Source organism: Mytilus trossulus, chromosome 1 (genome assembly GCF_036588685.1).
Source record: "Mytilus trossulus isolate FHL-02 chromosome 1, PNRI_Mtr1.1.1.hap1, whole genome shotgun sequence".
Lineage (NCBI taxonomy): Eukaryota > Metazoa > Mollusca > Bivalvia > Mytilida > Mytilidae > Mytilus > Mytilus trossulus.
The window spans coordinates 38,423,457-38,435,823 of NC_086373.1; the positions used below are offsets into that span (position 1 = coordinate 38,423,457).

Below are 12,367 nucleotides of genomic sequence, written 5' to 3' on the forward strand. Positions count from 1 at the left end.
TGTACATGTTTTTGTAACTTCCACTATTCCAGGTAAGATTATAAACAATAAGACAATATCAGCTTTTCCTGGAGCTTAAAGCTTTATACTTATATAAGAATAAGGATTAAAAAAGAAATTGACAATTCAATCACAAATCAATAACTGCAATTATTCCCTTAGATTTTTGTTTAAAACCTAAATAATAATTATGATGCACTTAACGTTTGGATTTTGCCAGATTTTCATGTAAATGCTTTTATAAATAGCTAAATTCTACGTTGTTTTAGTTAAGCTATTCATTCACATAATAACCGTATGGGTGGTATTGTGCTAGTGTTGACGTTTCTGTTACGAAAAAGAAGAGATATGATAAAAATACCTATAACGAGCTTGACTACCCAAAGTAAAGAAACAACTCTTGTTATCACCCAAAGTCTAACTGTAGACTTAAAAAATGCTATTTTCCGTTTACGTATGCATATTCATTCACGGCATGTGACATGTAGCAGTAAGAACAACGACCAGCAGGATTTACGCCTACATAATTTGTACTGGTGGGGTTATATAGATATATGAAGATGTGGTGTGAGTGCCGATGAGACAATTCTCCATCTAAGTCACAATTTGTATAAGTAAACCATTATAGGTCAAAGTACGGTCTTCAACACAGAGCCTATGCTTACACCGAACAGCAAACTATAAAGGACCCCAAAATTACAAGTGAAAATAAAAAAAAACTGTTTCAAACGGGAAAACCAACGGTCTAATCTATAGAAAAAAACGAGAAACGAGAATCACGTATGAACCACATCAACAAACTACAACTAGTGAACTACTGAACAACAGATTCCTGACCAAGGACAGGACTGAGGTGCAAACAAATGCAGCGGGTTTAAAGTTTTAATAGGTACCAATATTTACCCTTATCTGAAACAAAAGTGTAACATCACAACAAAGTATGTCTTCTTTGTAACTGAGCTAAAAAGCCTAAAAATTCATTCAGTAAAAAACATATTAATATCTAAGTTATGTACATGTTATCGTCCTGACTATTGTTAATGTTAAATAATTCCAACTGGAGGTCATGTAACCATCAAACAATCAACCAATCAACCAATCAATCAATCATATTGCATATTTTTTACTACACAAGTTATATGTTACCCCTTTCCTATATTGCCAAAGATCAAACATATATACTGACACAATAATTGCCATTCGTTCAAACATCAATTAAAGATAAACTTTGCACCCATCCATTTATATGATATCTTGAACTTCTGTGTTATCCAGTGCTACAGCTCAAATAACGAATTCGTTATGTGCATCTAAAGATAGCCATTTTAGCAAAATATGTTATAAGTTTTTACCTTTAAATATTGGTCAACAACATTCAAAGTTCTGTAGTTTAACTAATTCATTTGTAAAAAAAAGAAATAAATCAAAATCAAAAGCTGAAGAGAGACAAAAACCTGTGCACACCATTAAAAAAAAAACAGGATCAGAAAAATAACAATTCACAAACGCTACACAGAAAAGTAAAGAGTCAGCAACAAACATCAGTCGGAAACACTACCCAGAAAACTAAGATTCAACAATAAACAGTCGAAGAACACTACTTAGAAAACTAAAATTCAACAATAAACAGTCAACGAACACTACTTAGAAAACTAAGATTCTTCAAAAAACAGTCACGAACACTACTTAGAAAACTAAGATTCAACAATAAACAGTCAACGAACACTACTTAGAAAACTAAGATTCAACAAAGAACAACAGTCCATAAACACTACACAGAAAAGTAAAGTTTCTAAAGCAAACAACAGTCCCCGAACATTGCTTAGAAAACTGAGATTCAACAAAAAACAACAGTCAACAAACACTACACAGAAAAATAAAGAATCAGAAACAAACAACAGTCAACAAACACTACCAGAAAGTAACGATTCAGAAACAAACACTACCAGAAAGTAACGATTCAGAAACAAACAACAGTCAACAAACACTACCAGAAAGTAACGATTCAGAAACAAACAACAGTCAACAAACACTACCAGAAAGTAACGATTCAGAAACAAACAACAGTCAACAAACACTACCAGAAAGTAACGATTCAGAAACAAACAACAGTCAACAAACACTACCAGAAAGTAACGATTCAGAAACAAACAACAGTCAACAAACACTACCAGAAAAAAAAAGATTCAGAGACAAACAACGGTTCACGAACACTACTCAGAAAACTAAGATTCAACAACAAACAAAAGTCACGAAACGCATAGAATTGGTGTTTTAACTACGATTGCAACTCCACAAGACAAACTCGTTGGTTGTTCTATTGGGTAGTTTTGGTTGTTATGCCTATTCTACTTTTTTTCACGTGTGCTAGAAGACAAAAAAAAAACCAAACGAAAATGCAAATAACAGTCATCACAACATAGGCAATTGTAGCTTGAACAACACGATGGTATTCCAGTATTCTGTTCGGATAAACAAAAACATTTGAACAATTCTCATTGAAATCGGAAAATGAAATGAAAAATGTATGGTACTAATGATGTATCCATTTTTGTAGATATATAAAGATAAACATATAAAAAGGAAATGTGGTGCAGTTGCCACGCAATGAGACAACTATGCATTACAGACAAAAAGACGAAGATGTGAATAATTATAGTCGTTATTTAAATGTTGTTCACATGTGGCGTAAACCATTCGTTACTTTAAACCCCAATTTATTTTATAACTGTACATGGTACAAATTGTGTCAGAAAAGAATATATCAGTGTCACATAGACATAGTTGTTTACCTTTAGACTTAACCGACGCATAAAAAGTCCACAACTTTAAGGTAAACATTTTGTTTGTGTTGCTGGGAATATGTTATTATATAGATAAGTTTTCTCGAAGAAGCTGATAAAATTCTAATGTAAGTTTTAACTTTGATTTTTCTCAAATAAAAGAAAAACAGGACATTATCACAGTTGTATGAGATATTAACCGTACGTAATTATATCTAATTTGCATTCTGACATACAGTGTATAAATACAATAGGTATTGCTTATTTATTACTTAATGCTGTAACAACAAATACGTCATTGTTGTTTGCTTTAGAAGTTCAGTGGTCAATATTTCATGTATTTTTAGGACGAAGTTCAGTGGTCAATATTTCATGTATTTTCAGGACGACAGTCAATTAATAAAATCATCAACACATAGGTATGGCGTACACAAGGTTGGTCACCCGGATGGAAGGCAAAACATTTAGACTTCCAATGGAAATTGTAGGAATGTAAGATAGGGCCAACTAAGTTCCATATATAATTTGTAGTAAAATTGAAAACGTCTAGAGCATCCTTCCCAAAATACATTTTACTCGCCTCAACATCTCTGTATACATAGACATAGTGTGGTTACTGACTTTTACTGTATTTTTCTTTATGCTACATTGGTTACAGGTATAGGAGAGGGTTGATATCTCACTAAACATGTTTTAACTCGTCGAATTCAAGTTTACGCCTTTCCCAAGTCAGGAGCTCCATGGCCTTTGTTAGTCTTATATGATTACTTTTAAAACTTAAGTTCATTTATATGTTTTGAGTTTAATATGGCGATCATATTTACTGAACTAGTACATATTTTTAGATCGGGACCAGCTGAGGCTAACCTCCGGTTGCGTGATTTTTTAGCTGCGTTGAAATCCCATTGATGACCCTCGGCTGTTATCTGCTCTTTGGTGTTTTTTTTTGTCTCTTTGACATTATTCCCCATTTTCATTTATAAGAGTTTGCCTACATCTAAATAGTATGAAAAGTTTTTTAAAAAGGAGATAAGATATGATTGCTAAGTTATCTTACAGAGACCAAATACGTGGATATGATCAACCGTGCAGACTACGACAGCAAATATAATAATTTACTGCAAGCTATAAACGACCCACTAAAACTAAATTAAAAACAGTTCAAAGTAAAATTTAACCCAATATTTATGATGAAAAAAAAACACACATAAAAAAAATATGATAGAAAACAGTCAAATCCAACAACTGCATTAGTGACTTTGGAAAGGTGCATGCAGACTATAGTGGGATTATACAGGTGTGCAACCGCTCAATCCCCTTATATTTGAAGTGGTGCTACAGCTCAGCATAAGAACAAATTCCATTCGTTTGATGTGTTTTGTCATTTGATTTTGCCATGTGATTAGGGATATTCCGATTGAATTTTCCTCGGAGTTCGATATTTTTTTGATTTTACTCGACACATTTAGAATTAATGTTTTTGGGACATATTTGACACACGTTGGTTGATGTATTTATGTCAGTTATTTATCTTTTTTTAATTCAAGTAAAGTGTTTTATCCTTTGGTCGTTTTGAGAATGAATGCGGGGATTTGGACAATTAAGATCAAAACTATGATGGTACATTTAAGGAATTAAAAACGGTGAAAAACTATCATATTTATTTGTAAAACATAACAGCATAATATGGGTTTCTATCTGCTTATGAAATCAATTTCCAAGATTCGTTCTCCTGGTTCCAGCAATGTTAAATAAAAAGTGAAATAAGATGAAATTTGATTTTGTAATGCTTCCTGTCTATTCACGTCACGCGTCTGTTTTTAATCCGCTCTTAAATTTGATCAATTGTTTTCACAGCAGATCTCCATGTTTATCCCACTATAAGATATAGACACAGCACCATAATTACTAGTATTTATATTGGCTAAAGTCAGACGCTTACTGCTTTGTCATGAATCTCCACAAAGATGTCAGAAAACTGTAAGTATATATGCATGATAACTATACAATCAAATATATAAAACATTACATGCATGTTAATAGCATATTGTAATAATGATTCAAATGATATATTTTACACTTGATACATAGTTATATCAATTATCATTCACTTTATCTCAAGTGGTTTATAAGGACATAAGATTGGTAATTATAGGAATTAGATGGCAAGATCACTTTGATAACTACTTGTATTTTAAAGTGGTAAAATTCAAGCAATCATGGTTTTCATTTGATTTGTTCAATTTTGCAATTCAACTGTTTTGATTCGAGCATCACTGATGATTTAATAGTAGGTCTATCGTACACAATTTTAATCCTTTGATCATGAATCTTTTTTAACTTGACGAAAAAGAAGAGCTCAGTTTTTGGACTGTACTATATTAGGACTAAGACATATTCTTAAATGTATTCTTAGGTGAAATTAAGAAAATATCAAAATTCAAATTTGAAACTATAAATCAGAAAGCATCAGATAAGTAATAAAATAAGCTGAAAATATTGATTGGTTTTTGAACTCCTTTTTAAAAAATGGCGGGAAAAGGCTGACTCTTATATTTAGATTTGTCACTATTTGGGTCCCATAATTGTAAGAAAAGAAATATAGAATCTGCTTAAAGTTTTAGTAAATTAAATTGAAAATGGAAATGAGGAATGTGTCAAAGAGTCCTAGAACAGACAACAGCAGAATGTCACCAATAGGTCTCCAATGCAGCGAGAAATTCCCGCATCCGGAGGCGTCGCTCAGCTGGCTCCTAAATATATATATTGTTTTTTGTTTAGTACTAAATTTATATTAAGATCCATTTTGTTACATCTTGTGATCAATTTTATTTGGCCATCGCCAATGGCAGTCAGCAGGGTTAAAGAACATCAGTTGTTCGACCTGTTAGTCAAATGCGTTTTGTTTAAATTTACTTCTTCACTTTTTTGATCTTTTGGAAAATGTTGTTTGTGCTGTATTTAGACCTTTCTACAACGAAATTTGTTTTACATGCACACGTATAAAAATTGCGGTTTTTATCCAACGCAATCATAGGTTTGAACGTAATTTTCAATTTAGACTCGTATATATATGCAACTCGTCTAAACATCAACCCAACAATGTTAGATACTAGTTCAGTGATAATGAACGCCATACTAAACTCAAATTATACACAACAAACTTAAACATGTTTATGAGATCTCAACCCTCCGCTTATACCTCTAGCCAATGTAGAAAAGTAAATGCATAACAATACGCACATTAAAATTCAGTTCAAGAGAAGACCGAGTCTGATGCCTGAAGATGTAACAAAAGAAAATAAACAAAATGACAATAATACATAAATAACAACAGACTACTAGCAGTTAACTGACATGCGAGCTCCAGGATTCAATTACACTGATTGAAAGATTATGTCTTCATCATATGAATATCAGGCACAATCCCACGCGTTAGGGGTTTAGTATCATACCATCATAACATATATGAGAAGAACACAACCCGTGTCATGCCAAAAACTTGTTTTTAAATAAATGTGTTTAGTTCCGATGCAAAGACCCTATAAGTGCATCAATATCAACGTTAAAATATGCAATCTTTAATGACCTGACAACAGTATCGTAACTATATCCATTCTTAATAAGTCTATTTAAAGGTTTTGTTAGCTTCTGAGGTGAATAATGACATTTGTGTGCTTTATAAATAATACTTCCATAAAAGATTGGATGTGAAATACCCGAACGTATAAAAAGTCTGCTTGTTGAGTTATATTTACGAATTATGTCTTTGTACCGATGATAAAATTTAGTAAATGTCCTTTTATGAGCGGTAGTAGTCTTATATGAAAAGAAAAGTTGGAATTATGTTGCAACTATTTTACCCTTTATCGTTAGAAAAACCTGACCTTTAAGTACATCCGTAATGCCCGCGTCACACTGTCCTGATTTTAATATACGATGAACACCCGAATGCGAAAATTGTAAGTTCGTACGAAGTTGGTCCCGATCTCGTTAAAATACCAAAAAGTGACCGAAACAGGTTCGATGAATAACGAATAAAATTGAGAATGGAAATGGAGAATGTGTCAAAGAGACAACAACCCGACCAAATAAAAAACAACAGCAGAAGGTCACCAACAGGTCTTCAATGTAGCGAGAAATTCCCGCACCCGGAGGCGTCCTTCAGCTGTCCCCTAAACAAATATATACTAGTTCAGTGATAATGAACGCCATACTAATTTCCAAATTGTACACAAGAAACTAAAATTAAAATAGTACAAGACTAACAAAGGCCAGAGGCTCCTGACTTGGGACAGGCGCAAAAATGCGGCGGGGTTAAACATGTTTGTGAGATCTCAACCCTCCCCCTATACCTCTACCTCTAACCAATGTAGAAAAGTAAACAATATGCACATTAAAATTCAGTTCAAGAGAAGTCCGAGTCTGATGTCAGAAGAGTCTGAAGTCTATTCGATGGTGCCGAAATTATATACGATAGCAAAAGATGGACATACGAAGGTTAACCGAAGACGGCTATTCAAGCTTCATATCTCAGCCGAAGTCTACATGATGGATCACGAAGACTACACGATGGATTAAGATGATGGCGCGATGGCCATACGATGTCTAAAATTATTTAAGTTATATGTCGAAGGCATCACGCGTTTAAAATTGTTTGATCTACTACATGTAAGTTGTGTGTAGATAACTTTGTTATGGACACTCTACAACCAAAATGCTCAAAACTTGGTATGGTGTTACTCGCTAAGAATACCTTAACATTCTTAAGCGCTATTGACTTTAAAGTTCAAAGGTCAAGGTCACAGTGACAGTTGTAATGCCCGCGTCACACTGTCCCGATTTTTACGCCGATGACAACACGATTATGGAAATTGTCAAAATCGGGACTGATCGTATCCAGAACGGGCTATTCGTAGTGCCATCTTTAACCATCGTAGAACCATCGCCCATTTTTCTAGCCTTCGGTGACAACTTCGGGAAGGGTTCTAAATTTTTTAACATGCCTAAAAGTCCCCGAAGGTGCGTCCGATATTGAGGGTTCGTATTGAGTTCGTATCACCATCCTCACCATCGTAATGTCACCGGGAATGCATCTTTAAACATCGTATTGCATTCGTGTTTCCATCGTTTCCATCGGGAAGTTTTGACATTACGATGTCTACACGAATAAATCACGAAGCTACCCGAAGGTCTCACGATGGCAACACGACTTCGTGAAGACCTCGTAATCCCGTCGTGTTGCCATCGAATAAAAGTGCGAAGGCGACAAGATGGAACTACGACGGCAATATATCCAACTAAATGTAAGTTAATTCTCGCGCTAAAATACATTTAAAGTGCCATGCGCGATATGCACTGGTCAGTCTAATACGACAGTTAAGAAAGACGTTCACAAAACATGGAGCTCATATCATATGATTCTATGAGAACAAGAAAGGCGACAGCGTTGTTTCTATTAATTCAAATTGAACAAGAAGAGCAGCTATTACAGGCGCAGGATATACTTTTACAATCGAATTGGAGATAAAGGATACTACAGATACAGTTAAGTCGGCTTCATATCTTGACTTACATCTAGAAATTGACAATGAGGGTCGGTTGAAGACAAAACTTTACGACAAAAGAGATGATTTCAGCTTTCCAATTGTGAACTTTCCATTTCTAAGTAGCAACATTCCAGCAGCACCTGCATACGGGGTATATATCTCCAAATTGATACGATATTCCCGTGCTTGCATTTCCTATCATGATTTTATTGATAGAGGGTTACTGCTCACAAGGAAGCTATAAAACCAAGAGTTCCAAATGGTGAAGTTGAAATCATCCCTTCGTAAATTTTACGGACGCCATCACGAGTTGGTTGACCGTTACGGAATAACCGTTTCACAAATGATATCGGATATCTTCCTTACGTCGTAACTACAATCCCCTTCCCTTTCATGAATTTGACCTACCGAATTATACTATTTACCGGATTTGTAATCACATAAGCAACACGACGGGTGCCGCATGTGGAGCAGGATCTGCTTACCCTTCCGGAGCACCTGAGATCACCCCTAGTTTTTGGTGGGGTTCGTGTTGTTTATTCTTTAGTTTTCTATGTTGTGTCATGTGTACTATTGTTTTTCTGTTTGTCTTTTTCATTTTTAGCCATGGCGTTGTCAGTTTGTTTTAGATTTACGAGTTTGACTGTACCTTTGGTGTCTTTCGTCCCTCTTTTACAAGTAAAATATTATTTTTTGTCAATTTTTCATATCAAGTAACACTATAAAAATCATAAACGCGCATCGTACACCAACACTGCAGGTACACGTATATAGTGCAACCAACTTTTTCTTCAGTATTATGATTTTTTATGTATCGTCTGAGTAGTTGTCACACGAATGTTTACTCCATACCATTTTGTTTTCTATATGTCATATTTTGCAGCATTTGTTGCTTTCCCCACATCCTTCCTTTTGTCTATATTATTATGATATTCTCCTGCAAAGAGTTTTTTTTAATAAAAGGGATCAAAGAACCCATTACCTTACCTTTTAGATAGATCAGTATACATGGGCATAATTATGTGTGATTATTCAGACTAGTGCACACATTTTACAGTTCAAACAAGGCAAAGCCGAGCGTGGCATACCCTCATATGTAACATATTGGGGACAAATATGGACACTATATTTGTATATGACACATGCAGAAAATGGTAAATTAAATATGCATATTTGATACCTAAACTATTTTTTTAGAAATCAACCAAAACATTCAGTACCTGAAAATACCTTTATTATTGTCTTTAGAACCAGCAGGTAAAAAAATGAGAAACCAATTTCCTGTGTTTTGTGCTATTTCAAGAAGAAAAAAAGAGTCCATCTACATGACCTTGACCTTTGGCCTTGAACGTAAAAATTGTCAGATCATTACAAGGAGGAACAATAAACATACCAAATGTGGTTAAAATCTTTTGAAGCATATTGGTTTTAGAGTGTCCACAAGGGTGATATTGCCTTGTATCACAACTGCCACGGTGACCTTGACCTTTGAACTTTAAAGTCAATAGCGCTTTAGATATTCTTAACGAGTAACACCACACCAAGTTTTGTGCATTTTGGTACTAGAGTGTCCATAACAATTTTATCTACACGCAACATACATGTAGTAGGCGAGGGGCTTCGGCATACAATTTAAATGCATTGTAAGCTGTACACGACGTCTTTTAAACATCGTATGGCCATCGCGCCATCATCATAATCCATCGTGTAACCTTCGTAATCCATCGTGTAGGCTTCGGCTGAGATATGAAGCTTTAGTACCCGTCTTCGGTTAACCTTCGTATTTCCATCTTTTGCTATCGTATTTAAGTTCGGCACCATCGTATAGACTTCTTTATTCATCGTACTTGCTTCGGTCACTTTTTGGTATTTTAACGAGATCGGGACCAACTTCGTACGAACTTACAATTTTCGCATTCGGGTGTTCATCATATATAAAAATCGAGACAGTGTGACGCGGGCATAATACAAGGCAATATCACTCTTGTGGACACTCTAAAACAAATATGCTTCAAAAGATTTTAACCACATTTGGTATATTGTTCCTCCTTATAATGATCTGACATTTTTTACGTTCAAGGCCAAAGGTCAAGGTCATGCAGATGAACTTGTTTTTTCCCTTGAAATAGCATAATATACAGGAAATTGGTTGCTCATTGTTTTACCTGCTGGTTCTAAAGACAATATTAAAGGTATTTCCATTTACTGAATGTTTTGGTTGATTTCTTAAAAAAATAGTTTATGTATCAAGTATGCATATTCAATTTACCATTTTCCGCATGTGTCATATACAAATATAGTGTCCATTTTTGTCCCCAATATGTTACATACGAGGGTATGCCACGCGCGGCATTGCATTGTTTGAAATGTAAAATGTGTGCACAAGTCTGAATAATCACCCATAATTATGCCCATGTTTACTGATCCATCTTAAAGTTAAGGTACTGGGTTCGTTGATCCCTTTAATTTAAAAAGAGCTCTTTCGAAGAAAATATCATTATAATATAGACAAAAGGAAGGATGTGGGGAAAGCAACAAATGCGGCAAAATATGACATATAGAAAACAAAATAGTTATGGAGTAAACATTCGTGTGACAACAACTCAGACGATACATAAAAATCAGAATAATGAAGAAAAAATTGGTTTCCCTATATACGTGTACCTGCAGTGTTGGTGTACGAGGCGCGTTTTATGATTTTCATTATGTTACTTGGTATAAAATTTTTACAAAAAACAATATTTTACTTGTAAAAGTAAATCCTGAGCCTATAATAGCTGCTGTTCTTGTTCCATTTGAATTAATAGAAAAAACGCTGTCGCCTTTCTTGTTCTCATAGAATCATATGATATGAGCTCCATGTTTTGTGAACGTCTTTCTTAACTGTCGTATTAGACTGACCAGTGCATATCGCGTATGGCACTTTAAATGTATTTTAGCGCAAAATTGACTTACATTTAGCTGGATTTATTGCCGCCGTAGTTAAATCTTGTCGCATTCGTACTTTTATTCGATGGCAACACGACGGGATTACGAGGTCTTCACGAAGTCGTGTTGCCATCGTAAGACCTTCGGGTAGCTTCGTGATTCATTAGTGTAGACATCGTAATGTAAAAACTGCCCGATGTAAACGATGGAAACATGAATGCAATACGATGTTCAAAGATGCATTCCCGGTGACATTACGATGGTGAGGATGGTGATATGAACTCAATACGAACCCTCAACATCGGACGCACCTTCGGTGATTTTTTAACATGTTAAAAAATTTAGAACGGCCAATCCTTCTCGAAGTTGTCCCCGAAGGCTAGAAAAAGTGGCCGATGGTTCTACGATGGTTTAAGATGGCACTTCGAATAGCCCGATCTGGATAAGATCAGTTCCGATTTTGAAAATTTCCATGATCGTGTTGCCATCGGCGTAAAAATCGGGACAGTGTGACGCCGGCATTATCTTATAGTCCAAAATCAATTTTTTAATTAAGTGATCCCAAAATTTATCGCAAAGCTAGACATCAAAATATATGTCTCAAAAAAGTCTGGATTCCTTCGCGAATACGTTATTTTTTTTAAATATCTATAATACGTTATTTTTTGTGCGTATCCATTTTATGCATTTGTTGAAATAAACTATTATTAAACTTTTTTTTGAAAATATGACTGGCAACGAGAATTATATATGAAATGTTTATTATTCGTTAAAAGTCGTCCCTTATAATTATCTCTAAACCATCGTAATTCAATTGTAATTGAATTCATTTTACGTTTCAACATAAATGTTAGGTTGATGTAAAAAGCGTGGCTTCTATAATTGATTACTTTACTAAAGAGTTTAGTGCACATAGAAGCATTGATAATGCTGCATATATGCACAATGACATCGTGCAAAATGTTTCTTTTTTAATTTTCAATCCTGAGATCCTTTATACGTTTTTTTTAAAACATAATTAGAAGTTTTCCCAATAGTATTTATCTGCACCAACAAAATTCAAATATCATATTATATAAAAGCTATCTTTAAAACATATTCATGATT

The 12,367-nt window shown here is 34.5% G+C and overlaps 1 protein-coding gene across 1 annotated transcript in view; it reads left to right on the forward strand.

Moving 5' to 3' along the window:
- Positions 1-4,695: 4,695 nt before the first annotated feature.
- The window catches only part of LOC134707711 (thyrotropin-releasing hormone receptor-like), a 37,215-nt gene continuing 29,543 nt past the window's right edge, over positions 4,696-12,367 (forward strand). The window contains exon 1 of the mRNA XM_063567717.1: positions 4,696-4,763. The gene's annotated coding sequence lies outside the window, so the exon portion shown is untranslated. The remainder of the gene's footprint in view (positions 4,764-12,367) is intronic.